Source organism: Arachis ipaensis, chromosome B1 (genome assembly GCF_059453495.1).
Source record: "Arachis ipaensis isolate K30076 ecotype BB chromosome B1, ASM5945349v1, whole genome shotgun sequence".
Classification (NCBI taxonomy): Eukaryota; Viridiplantae; Streptophyta; class Magnoliopsida; order Fabales; family Fabaceae; genus Arachis; species Arachis ipaensis.
In genome coordinates, this window is record NC_142436.1 from 138,473,012 (window position 1) to 138,485,428 (window position 12,417).

The following is a 12,417-nucleotide window of genomic DNA, read 5'->3' on the forward strand; positions in this document are numbered from 1 at the left end:
TAAATAATATCAAGGATGTTTACTTGCTTAAATTTTTAAAAGTAATAGCAGGGAGAACCAATAGTTGTTAACTTTCATTACTTGGAGATATTACTGGTAGAATCTGCATGTGTTCAATTGTTTTCAAATAAAATATTGTAATAATCCTTATGGCTATGCAGTTTAGAATTTATATAGAATGAGTCTTGAGTCTTGAGATCACTCAAGGAACAATTTTCTTCACAACCATCATAAAACAGAAATGTAACTGAAATTATTTTCTGCATATTAATGATGCTCATATTCTATTTCTTCTGTTTCTACTAAATAATCTGAAAATTAGTATCAAATAACATAAATTGCAATAAGCAATTAACTTAATCAAGAGTATGTTTATTCACTTATATTGTAGTGATTGTTGTGACGAGTGGCATTTTTTTGTAATTTTGGTCAAGGATTAAGTTTTGAAAATTTGAATGATTCATTGACACATGTATCAAGTAAAACATGTTGAAACCCCTTTTGCAAAAGCTTCTTTGCTTTAATTTTTTTTTTCTGGTATCTATTCGCACTCATGATAATAGTGCAAAGCTTATATCTCATACATGTAAATTGACCTTGGTCAAATTAGACCAAACCATTTACAACACAAAACAGAGTTTCTATTACATAACAAGGTAAGCCTACCCTCCGCATCAGTGTTGTTAACCTACAAAAGAAACCCAACATCAAATTCTTAGTAATTGATCTCAAATGGTAATATTATAATAAACAAATAATAAAAATTACTACACATGTTTAATTATATTGATCCTAGAGGACAAAATCTCTAATCATTGATTTCCAATTTTACACAAATATTTATTTGTACCAGATATTTCTACAATAGATTTGTCCTACGATAATTCAAGTGATCAATACATTGCATCTAAATATTAAAATTAAACATCCAAGAAGCACAAAAACTGTTCTCAATATAAGAAATATATGATTTCCTGAGGGAAAAGATGAGAAGACTGCAATGTAATGATTGAAACAGGATCAAAATGTAACAAATGCTATGTTCCAATAACGTGTACAGTAAGTTGTGATTATAACCAAATAAACTCTCACCTCTATAGTCTTTCTATTTGAAGTTGTGACAATGTCTCCAAGCCTCATACCTTTTCCATTAATCATATTCTTACAAGCTGCAACTACAAAATGAACCTGCATATGCAGGACTTTAAACTTGGGCATAGCATGAATTATTAATTATAATTAGCAATTGTACCACAAAATGCAGTAACTCACAATATTCACCAGCAACTCCAAACTAAACATTCCAAAAGAAACTAGAACGAAATTTCATATACAATATGGAATGCAATAGAAAACTCGATAGTGTTAAATAAGAAAAGAAATGAGATAAAAAAATTTCCTTTAGTTTTGTACAAATGAAACTATGTTCAAATCAATCAATTGAATTTTATTTTTTACAAAGGGAAAAAATTCATGAACAATGACATAAATTACTGACCTCAACTCCAAGAGGTTTGATTTGACCAAGAGCTTTTGCTGCACCCAAAACGGCAGCGACCGGCGACCTAGTTCTGGCAGCGATCGGCGACACGACGACGAGAGCAGATACGACGGCATGCAGTGACTCGATGGCAAGCTGCTCCAAGCCACGGACAGAGAAGCCAGTGAAGATGGGGACGACGTGCCGAGCTATCTGGGTTCCGGACAGAGGGAAGAGGAAGAAGCGGAAGCACTGAGATAGGGGACGGCGGCGGCAAAAAACCTAGGGCTAGGGTTTTGTTGTTTTGGTTTGGGACTTTCACTGTTTTGCTTCAGAATGGGGGGAGGGGGACGAATGATATTAAGGAAATTGGAGAAGACGAAGAACGATTGATTTTTAGTTTTATTGATATGTTTTGCTTTGCTTTAGAGGGAGACAGGAATGATTTGGGGAATTGGAGAAGATGAAGAACGATTGATTTTTGGTTTTTTTTTTATATGTTTTTGTTTTGTTGTTTAAATTATTTGAAATTATAAAATTATGATTAATTGAATTCTAAAATTTGATTAATTTAAAAGGATATTTTTGTCTAATCAAATAAAGTAAGAATGTTTAAGACTTTTTATAAAATTAAATAAAAAATATTTTTTTTTTATTTAATTAAAAAGGGTGTATTAGTAAAAGTTGTGATATAATATATATTTAAAAAAAAAAATTAAATGCTGACGTGGAAAATAAATTCCACATGACTTATTACTACTTGTTCATATTTTTAACGTATCGGTACGTATGAATTTATCATGGTATGAATTTTAAATAAATTCATACGTACCGATACGTTAAAAATATGAACAATTAGTAATAAGTTATGTGGAATTTTCCACGTCAGCATTTAATTTTTTTTTTTAAATATATATTATATCACCACTTTTACTAATACATCCTTTTTAATTAAAATGTGTGATCTGAAATTAGGTTTGCCATTTAAAAATTAGATTGAATAGAAAACGAGCTAATGCATGTCGTGTTATTCACAAACACCCTGGAACTTGACAAAGGGGATGTCGAGTTCTTCACTCCCCATTCGATTTTTTTTTTCTATCGTGTCATACATTATTGCAAATGTTAATTAAACTTTAGTGATCAAAATTTGATAATATCAGTGTATTAATTAAAATTAAAACAAGCAAAAGTTGATGTAACACTCTTTAATTATTGACAAAGAACACAATAAAAAAGAAAGAGATGAATTACACATGGTGGTGATTAAGGGGAAAAAATTGATTACAGAAATGAAAAATTTTAAAAATTGTTACAAAAATGTGATGTTTGGGATCCGTGCCTTAATTGATTACAAGAAACATGACATGCTACATGTAGGCTGTAGCGTTCTAATTGTTAAGAATTAACCAAAGAACACGACGTGTCGGATATAGGGTTTAACGCATATCATTAATTAAATACTAGCCTTGTTAGTTTTTTACGGTATTTCTTAGTCTGGCAGGTTAAGGACTAATCCACTACGGTACTGAACTCCACTTAAGGGTTTGCTGCTGGCCAATAAATTGCTACGTGCACAAGGTGGGAGATTGGAGGGTGATTTGAAAATATATCAGTTAGAAGGAAGCCTCGTATACACAAGGGCAACGGCTATTTTTCCTTGCTCGTTCCCCGGTTCCATTTCAACTATATTCGATTAGACGCAAATTAAAAATAAGTTGAAAATTCAGGTGCAGTCAACTTCACGTAAAGTTGATATTTGAGAGCCGTTAGATGATTTAATTGATTTGACTAAATTTTCATCTAACGGCTATCAGGTATAAACTTCACGTAAAGTCGACTTCACCTGAGTTTTTACCTAAAATTAAATATATATTTTTTTGTTATAAGAATAATAAGTTCTACTCAAATTTAGTGAATAAATTGTCTCTTGACTCTCAAGCCTTATATTGCATATTGGCTTACTTGTACAAACATAGAAATTTTTGCAATAGCGTTGCAAACTTTAAAGATCTTATAATAACAAAGGAACCGAATTGCAATTGAATTGTTGCTTTTGACAAAGAAATATAATAGGATCATATGAAACTTAGCACTACAAGATACAAAATAGATTGAGAAGGCTGGCAATCAAATAGTCAACGTTATGCAACACAACGAAATGCAAGCACCAACATCCTCAGATCATGTCATCCTATATTGCAGAATGATATGGTAAATCCAGTAATCCACCAGTGATTTTTTCTTTTCCTTTTACTTTTTTAGTCAAATATTGCCACCACAACATGGTAAAAGGAAAATAAACTATAGGTACTTACAAATACAAGCTATAAGGTTACAGATTAATTTACAAGGACTTAAAAAAGATAGATGTTATAATATAATATATTAGGATCAATTAACTTTTATTAAAATTATTTAGTATATCTAAATATTTATTATAGGATATTACGTTTTTATTATTTTGATTCTCTTAGCATTTATAAATATCTTTTATATTGCACAACTCCTTTTTCTAATGTTCTCTCTTACTTTTTCAACATGGTATCAGAGTCATGATATCCTCCTTGAAAAAGATAAATTGTTTTTTTAGTGAAATTATCGTATTTTTCTTACTTTTTTTCCATGTCATTTTTTTCCTTCTCTTTCATCAATGCTTTGATGCCTTCTCACATCACTGATTAGCTCATTCACTACTTACGTATTCTTATGAAGAAATCATATGTTTTTCGTCACCTTCCGATAATTTATCATCTCTTCACACTGTCACTTTTCAGCAGTTTTCTGGCAGTTCGCCATCTTTCCAACAATTTTTCAGCAGTTAGCCACTCTTGCGGCAGTTTCATCTGCACTTCTTTTCGGCACTTTTGTCTGAGCTTCCTTCCGGTAGTTCCGTCTACGCTTTCCTTGTGGTAGTTCTGTCTATGTTTCCTTGTGGTAGTTCCGTTTGCGTTTCTTTGTTGCAGTTCCGTCTGCGCTTCCTTGTGATACTTTCGTCTGTGTTTCCTTGTGGCAGTCCTGTTTGCGCTTCCTCGTGGCAGTTTTGTCTGCGCTTTCTTTCAGCAATTTCTTCTGTGCTTCCTTCCCACAGTTCCCTCTGCTCTTTCTTCTGGCAGTTCTATCTGCACCCGTTCTATCAGTTTATTCATTTTTTCTTTATTTCGTTGTTTTAAATAAGTTTCAAACTCAAGTTGATGGGTGATGTTAAAATATATTAGGATCAATTAGCTTTCATTAGAATTATTTAACATATCTAAATATTTATTATAAGATATTACGTCTTTATTATTTCGATTCTCTTAACAAACACTTATAAATATCTTTTTATATTGTATAATTCCATATACAACTTAAATACACACAAATCCTTTCTCTACTGCTCTCTCTTACCTTTTTAATAGTCTATTATACCAAAGAAAACTTCCATAAGTGCAATCCCAGACACCAACGAAAAGTGATTCTATGTTGAGGCTAAAAGATACACCAAAGATCCCTAAGAAAATCTATCAAATACATGCACAACGAATAAAAAACTGTTAGAATTTGGTTGAATTAGTCCCACATTGCTTAGGATAGCAAATGGAGTGGGTGGCCTAGGCTATAAATATGAGGCTAAATTCTCCATAATTTTTGTATCAGTCAGAAACACTTAAAGCTTGTATCTGACTTTTCTTTTCCTCTATACCTTTTGATTAGAGAGTGTTGTGAGGTGTAGTTAAATATTTGCTTTGAGAGTGTGGGTGTACTGGGGTGCCGGTATTAGAGAGAAAGAAGTCTATGTGTTGTAACAATTTTCACATAGTGATATTCTCTGGTTGTCATTTGGCAACGGCCGTGGTTTATTCTCCAGTAATTGGAGTTTCCACGTTAAATTCTTGTGTTGTAATTGTGTCTATTTTATTTCTCCGTGAAAGGTATTTTCTCAAGGGGGAATGGTGTATTATTCCCAACAAGTGGTATCAGAGCCGATGGTTAATCGGTCTGGTGGTTTTAAGGGGTATTCAAGGTGAAGCATCGAAAGTCTTCTCGGCAAAGGTGGTCCGGGCGGCGTGTCCTGTGGTGTTTTACTGCGGTGTGATGGACGAATACTCATATGTGGTGGAGGAGCTAGATAGGAGTTGATGCTTGATGTGGATGCTCACACTTGAGGGGGAGATTGTTAGTGTTGCAAGTGTGAGGAGTGTTGAAGTTAGTCCCACATCAAAGAAAGTAAGGAAGAGTGAGGAGTTTATAAGATGAGAGACCCATTTACTTGACACCTTAAGGTTTTGAGTTGGATGTGGTGTCTTCTCATCTTATGTTCTCTCACTTGATTCCTCCCCGAAGTCTCCCTGGTTGGCGAGAGCTCTCCACGGTCGATCTTTGGTTGAGGTTGATCTTTGGTTGCTGTTGTTGTTGCTGGAAGGCAGTGTGACACTGTGAGAGTGCAGTTTGAAAAGGTTTTGGCTAAGGAAAGACTTGGTATTTAAGTGTGTCCATCGTGACCCACCTCTCTTTCCTGGGGACCCTTCCTAGTGCACGGTCTACAGTTGAGTTATACTATTCCAGTATACGGTTGCAATAATGTCAGGATATTCAAGTGTTGTGAAGCTTGAAATAGAGAAATTTGATGGAAGAATCAATTTTGGCTGGTGACAAATACAAGTCAAGGATGTGTTGATATAATCAGGTTTGCACAAGGCGTTGAAGGAGAGGATCTCTGGTATGAAGGATAAAGAATGGGAGGAACTAGATTTGAGAGCTGCAAGTGCTATTCGCCTGTGTTTGGCTAAGAATGTTCTTGCAAATGTGCAAGGAATAAAAAACAGCCAAGGAACTTTGGGATAAACTCGAAGGGTTGTATCAGGCAAAGGGCATCTCAAATCGGTTGTTATTAAAGAAGCAGTTCCATAATCTACGCATGGATCACAATGTGAAAATCTCCGACCATCTTAGTGCTATCAATGGTATTGTCTCTGAATTAGAGGCAATTGGAGTGAAAATTGATGATGAAGATAAGGCACTGAGGCTCATATTGTCTCTTCCTTCTTCCTATGGGTATATCAAACCTATTTTAATGTATGGGAAGAAAACTCTGAATTTTGAAGAAGTTGCCAGTAAGCTCATTGCTGAAGAAAGAAGAATGAAAAATAAGGGTAACACTTCATCAGATTTGGCGCTTGTAGCTAGAGGTGACAATTATGGAAAAGGAAATCGTGGAAGGAGTGTAACATGTTGAAAATGTGGAAAGCCTGGGCATGTAAAGAGAAATTGTCCAGGTAATGCGGTTTCAGAAAAAGGCTCTCAATCTGATACTTGCAATATTGCTCTCTCTATGAGAGAAGATGATGTTCTCTAGAAGACAAGAAATATCCTCATGGTATTACCGCACTGCCATTAATAAGGATAAGTTGTGGCAATCGGGTCCACAATTGCACACGGGCATTGGTTGGCGTTGAGAGGCAAGGTGTGTGGCGGAGTTATGTCGATGGCTGAAGAACTTCCAGAAAAAGCCAATTTGAAAATTGCACCATGAATTTTCAGCAAGGTTTCGATCTGTACCAAGGCAAAATGCTTGGAGTGGTCTAATTCCAAGTGAGTATACTTTCATGGTGGAGTATGATAGTTCTCTGAACTATGTTTGTCGGTATAGACAATGGCAGCAAAGAATTGTCGGTGTTGACTATGGAAGCTGAAGATGTGTGACTATTTCAATCAAGGTGGAGATTGTTAGAATTTGGTTGAATTAGTCCCACATTGCTTAGGATAGCAAATGAAGTGGGTGGCATAGGCTATAAATATGAGGCTAAGTTCTCCATAATTTTTGCACCAGTCGGAAACACTTAAAGCTTGTATCTGACTTTTCTTTTCCTCTATATCTTTTGATTAGAGAGTGTTGTGAGGTGTAGTTAAATATTTGCTTTGAGAGTGTAGGTGTACTAGGGTGCCGATGTTAGAGAGAAAGAAGTCTATGTGTTGTAACAATTTTCACATAGTGATATTTTCTGGTTGTCATTTGGCAACGGCCGTGGTTTTTTTCCAGTAATTGGAGTTTCCACGTTAAATTATTGTGTTGTGATTGTGTCTATTTTATTTCTCTGTGAAAGGTATTTTCTCAAGAGGGAATGGTGTATTATTCCCAACAAAAACTACCGCTAGTTTTCTCACTCATTTTTGGTCGTCTTTCCAACATTTTTGAGCAATCATCATTAAGCCATTGTGTTCGTCTCTCTGTTGCAAGTATAGTGAATGAAAAACTATCGTCGTTGGAGCCTCCATGCACCGCCAATGCTGCCTAAAGGTCAAGTGCTTCCATCACTTCATAAGCTTTCCAGATTTTCCATATTTAATCCGGAGCATTCAATTGACACCCCAAAATTAACGACCAAGATTTGCTGACTTGCGTCCATTCTAAGACCTGCTCGTGTTGACTCGTGCTATGACCCCCACTTTTCGCCCGACCTAGTTCAACTTTGGCTCGCCTTGACTACACTTGCTGACGTGTTTTTCACGTCCAGTCGTGTGCCGCCACGTATCAAAAGCATGCTGACGTGGCACCCAGTGGAACTCTTTCCTAAGATTTTTCTATGTGATATTTTCATTTTCGACCTTTGTTTCTCTAAATTCTACTCCGATATTTATTATTTTTAAATTACTTGAGGAATAGTGAACTTTTCTCATGGAGAAATTAGATATCCTTCAGCCAACTATTATTCTTAATGGCTCCCATTATAATAATTGGGTTGAAGCTATGAGATCATTTTTGAAAGACCGTGAATTATGGCATTATGTGACTGGTGATATTGTGTGTCCAAGCTAAATAAAAGTGAGCTTGAAAAATCTAAAGAAGCAACTAAAAATTCCAAAAAAGCTTTTTCTAAACCGATTGATGTTGACAAAGCCTTTGTCGAGAAATTGGAAGACTGGAATAATAAGAATTACCAAATTATTACCTAGTTTTGCAACATATCAACACCTAGCATCCACCTTTATTTTGGGTATTTTGAAATTTCTAAAGAGGTATGGAATCATTTGGCCAAAATGCTACACCATTTTTTATCTTTCACATCAATATCAATTGTTTAAAGAACTTTACAATCTTAAGTAAGAATGTGGTCAGGTTGTTTATAATTTTCTAGGACAGATTGAATGTATTTGGGATCAATTGACCTCTTGTGAATTTATTCTTAAAGATGTTATTATACTAAAACCTATGAGGATTATCGCAATCAGACATATCTAATTCAGTTTCTCGTGACAGTTATGGGTGATTATGAGCCAACCAGAGCTTCTCTTCTTCATCAAAATCCTTTGCCTAGTCTTGAAAATGTTCTCCCTCATCTTAAGTCTGAAAAAACATGTCTAAGGTTGACTCGATACAAAACTGATGCTATCTTTGTAGTTACCAACAAAAAGGACAATTTTGTCGAAATTGTAGTCGTTCTAGTCACCTTTTACTAGATTGTCCCTCAATTGAATGTCGTAAATACAAGCAACAAGGTCATATTACCTCCAACTGTTCCATTTTCTATTCACTGATGCAAATAACTGGGTCACTTGATAACTACTTGTCCTACTTGTCCACCTTATCCAGATCAAAACAAGTATCATCTTTGCTCTAATGCTCCTAAGTCGATGCTTGTCACTATAGCGGTTGTCGCTGATATATCTACCTCATCTACTTTTGGTAGTCCATCTTTTGTTTTTTCATTTGATATTGAGTTTTTTCTTAAACAATTTTTTTTCATCATCTAGTAATACTTCTGCTGCTCTATGCACTCCTCTAGGTTACTCTAAATGGTACTTTGATTCTAGTTATTTCAATCACGTGCCACATATCTATTATGCTTTCTCCTCTTTGTCTACTACTACTACTACTACTACATTCTATCTATCCACACTACTGATGGATCTCTTATGTATTTGAATCATAAAGAATCTGTCTCATAGTCTGACCTTCACCTACCTGATAGTACTTATTTTATTTCTAAATTTAATTTCAATCTTATTTCTGTATGTCAATTAATTGAACTTGATTTTGATGTTAATTTTTCTATTTTTAGTTATCATGTGTACGATCTTTGGACGGGACAAATTATCATGACTGTATGTAAGATCGGTAGACTGCTTGAACTTAGGAAACTTCATGTTCCCTCTACTATAAACTTCTGTGTTGTTTTTTTTACCATCCACACTTTACTTATGGCATCATCGTCTTGCTTACAGTTCATTAGGAAAATTGCATCCTTTCGTGTCTAAGGGAGTATTAGGATTAGTCAATAATTAGCCTTTTGATTGCATTGCTTATCAAACTACAAAACAATTAGCTTTATCTTTTTATAATAGTTTATTTCTTGCTTATTCTTTTTTGATCTTATACACTCTAATGTTTGGGCTCCCACAGTTTCTATGCGGGGACTCGATATTTTATTATATTTATTGATAATTATTCACATTTTACTTGGATTTACTTAATGTCCAATAGATATGAATTGCTTCAGACTTAGATCAATTTTGCTACTATGATTAAAACACAATTTTTCAAAATCATTAAAGTTTTTTGACGTGATAATGCAATGGAGTACCGTGACTCCAAACTTTTGAACTTCCTTGCTGAACACGGCACCTTGTCTAAATTCTCTTGTCTTAGAACGTCTCAACAAAATGGTAAAGAGGAATGTAAACATTGTCATATTCTTGACTCTGTTCGTGCAATGCTTCTTTCCTCTTCTTGTTCTAAACGTGTTTGGGGTGAAGCTGTTCTCACTGCTATATATCCATATTATCAATCGCTTTTTTCCTCTGTTTTAGGAAACATAATTTTTTTTAGCACCTCTATAATACTTCTCCATACTATAGTTCGCTTAGAGTATTTGGTTGTGTCTGTTTTGTTCTCCTCTAGCCCAACGAACATAAATAAATTTGAACCTCGGGCTCACCTATGTTGTTTCCTTGGTTATGGCACTGAACATAAAAGGTTATCGTTGTTGGGATCCTATCTCTCAACGAATTTGCATATCGTTATATTGTATTATGAAAACATCATGTATTTTTGAGTTTCTCTTCCTTTCACTCTATTTTTCTTACCTATTCACTTTTCTTTACAAATACTTCCGTTGATCTTTTTCCTAATGATGATAATACAGAAACTATGATCCAAGCTTGAACGATGATCCTGTTCATGTGTAACTTCTTCCTTTGTCCACTCGTAGTACTAGGGTAAGAAATTCACTTCCATGTCTTTTTGATTATCATATAAAAAAATCTCCACACATTCAAATTGGCAATAAATAATGTAGGAAGAAATTCAAGCATTAGATAAAAGCATATATTTAGGACTTGGTTGATCTTTCTTTTGATCAAGAAGTTGTGAGCAATAGATGGATATACAAATTTAAGATGGTATCTTTAGTTTCCACTTAAGTTTGAAAAGAATATTAGAATATAGTTAATAAATTAGGTATAAGATTAGTAGAATTATTAAAAAGTTGTTAGTGTTAGTGAATAATTAGTAGAGTTAAGATTATTGATGAAAATATGCGTATCAATAACTTTCTTGTATGGTTGTATCGATGAATTATACAACATACTAAAACACAATTTTTAATTCTTTTCGTATATTTTTCTATCACCTTTTTTAGTTTCTACAACAGTGGTGTTTGTTATCCAATTTTTCTACAATAGAGAATTCACAGCTTCACTCCAATGAAGAGCAAGTAGGAGAAAATATTATAATGCATTTAGTTTGCGTTTTTTATTTTTTATTTTTATTTTTAATATTTTTTATTTTTTAAAATTTGTGAAAAAAAAAATCAAAACAATAAAAATAATAAAATTTTATTTTCTATTTTCATCTTTTATTTTTATTTTTTTCTTCATAAAATTCAAAAAATAAATAAAATACTGAATATTAAAACAAAAAATAAAAATGTAAACCAAACACACTCTTATATTAAAAGTAACATTTTAGTAAATGTTGGTCATTTCATTGAAAATGTCATCCTAAGAACAAGCAGATAAACTACACATTTGACAACAAAGATAGAAATAATACTAAATTAAAGCATTATGACACAAACCAACTTGGGTTGGTCGAGTGGTCAGCTCACTCGTCCGCTTAAGCAAGTGTCGGGAGTTCGAACCCCGCCTTGTGCATGCAGCAACCCATTGGCCAGCGGCAGACCCTTAAATGGAGCTCAGATTCGCGACGGATTAGTCCTTAACCTGTCGGGTTGGGGGATACCGTTTGGGTAAACCAAAAAAAAAAAAAAGCATTATGACACAGGAAGAGTAAAAGTTCGACAGCAAAAAAGGCTCAAATGAATCCCCCATCACTCTGCTGCCGAAATAAATATCATCTTCTACTTCTCCCACTTCATTATCGTCTGCATTCTGCAACATACTACATCATCCCCCTGCTGCTGAAAATAAGCATTAAACCCACTAACCTTGCTCCTGAAGATACTAATAAGTTTAATTTTTTAAGTAAAGAATAACAAAACTGTTGAAAATTTGAAATAGTACGAGGAAAAAGTGTGGCAAAGTAATGAGTTGACCTTTACCTAAGTACCTATATATTTATGGGGGAATAAAGATAATCTATTTAGAATTAAAAGCAATTCAACATGTAGTTAGAGAAAATTAGCAAAGAATGTGAGATATACATATTCGATTTGGGAAACACTCGTGTAACCAGTTAGTGAAACAGAGAATTTTCTAAATTTTAGGATTCCTAAATCAAAACGAACTGAATACACAAATACCAGTCCCAAAATCAAACCACAGAGACTCAAAAGCTTAATACAAAGAAAGGATTTGAAGATGGGGAAATGAAAAAAGAATAGAAGAGAATAATAATGTTGCGTCAGAGAGAAGAAAGAGAGACCTTGTTGTTGTGTTGTTGACTCAAGATTATCCATGTAACGTAAACTGCATTGAGCATTTGAGTTCTATGTCTT

General features: G+C 34.1%; 1 long non-coding RNA gene across 1 annotated transcript; it reads right to left on the minus strand.

Moving 5' to 3' along the window:
• Positions 1-522: 522 nt before the first annotated feature.
• Positions 523-1,830, minus strand: LOC107619831 (uncharacterized). Its single transcript, XR_001615807.3, has 3 exons — positions 1,499-1,830; positions 1,093-1,188; positions 523-688 (listed from the first exon to the last, which is right to left on the minus strand). It is a non-coding gene; the product is annotated as an uncharacterized LOC107619831 (long non-coding RNA).
• Between the last annotated feature and the right edge of the window lie 10,587 nt (positions 1,831-12,417).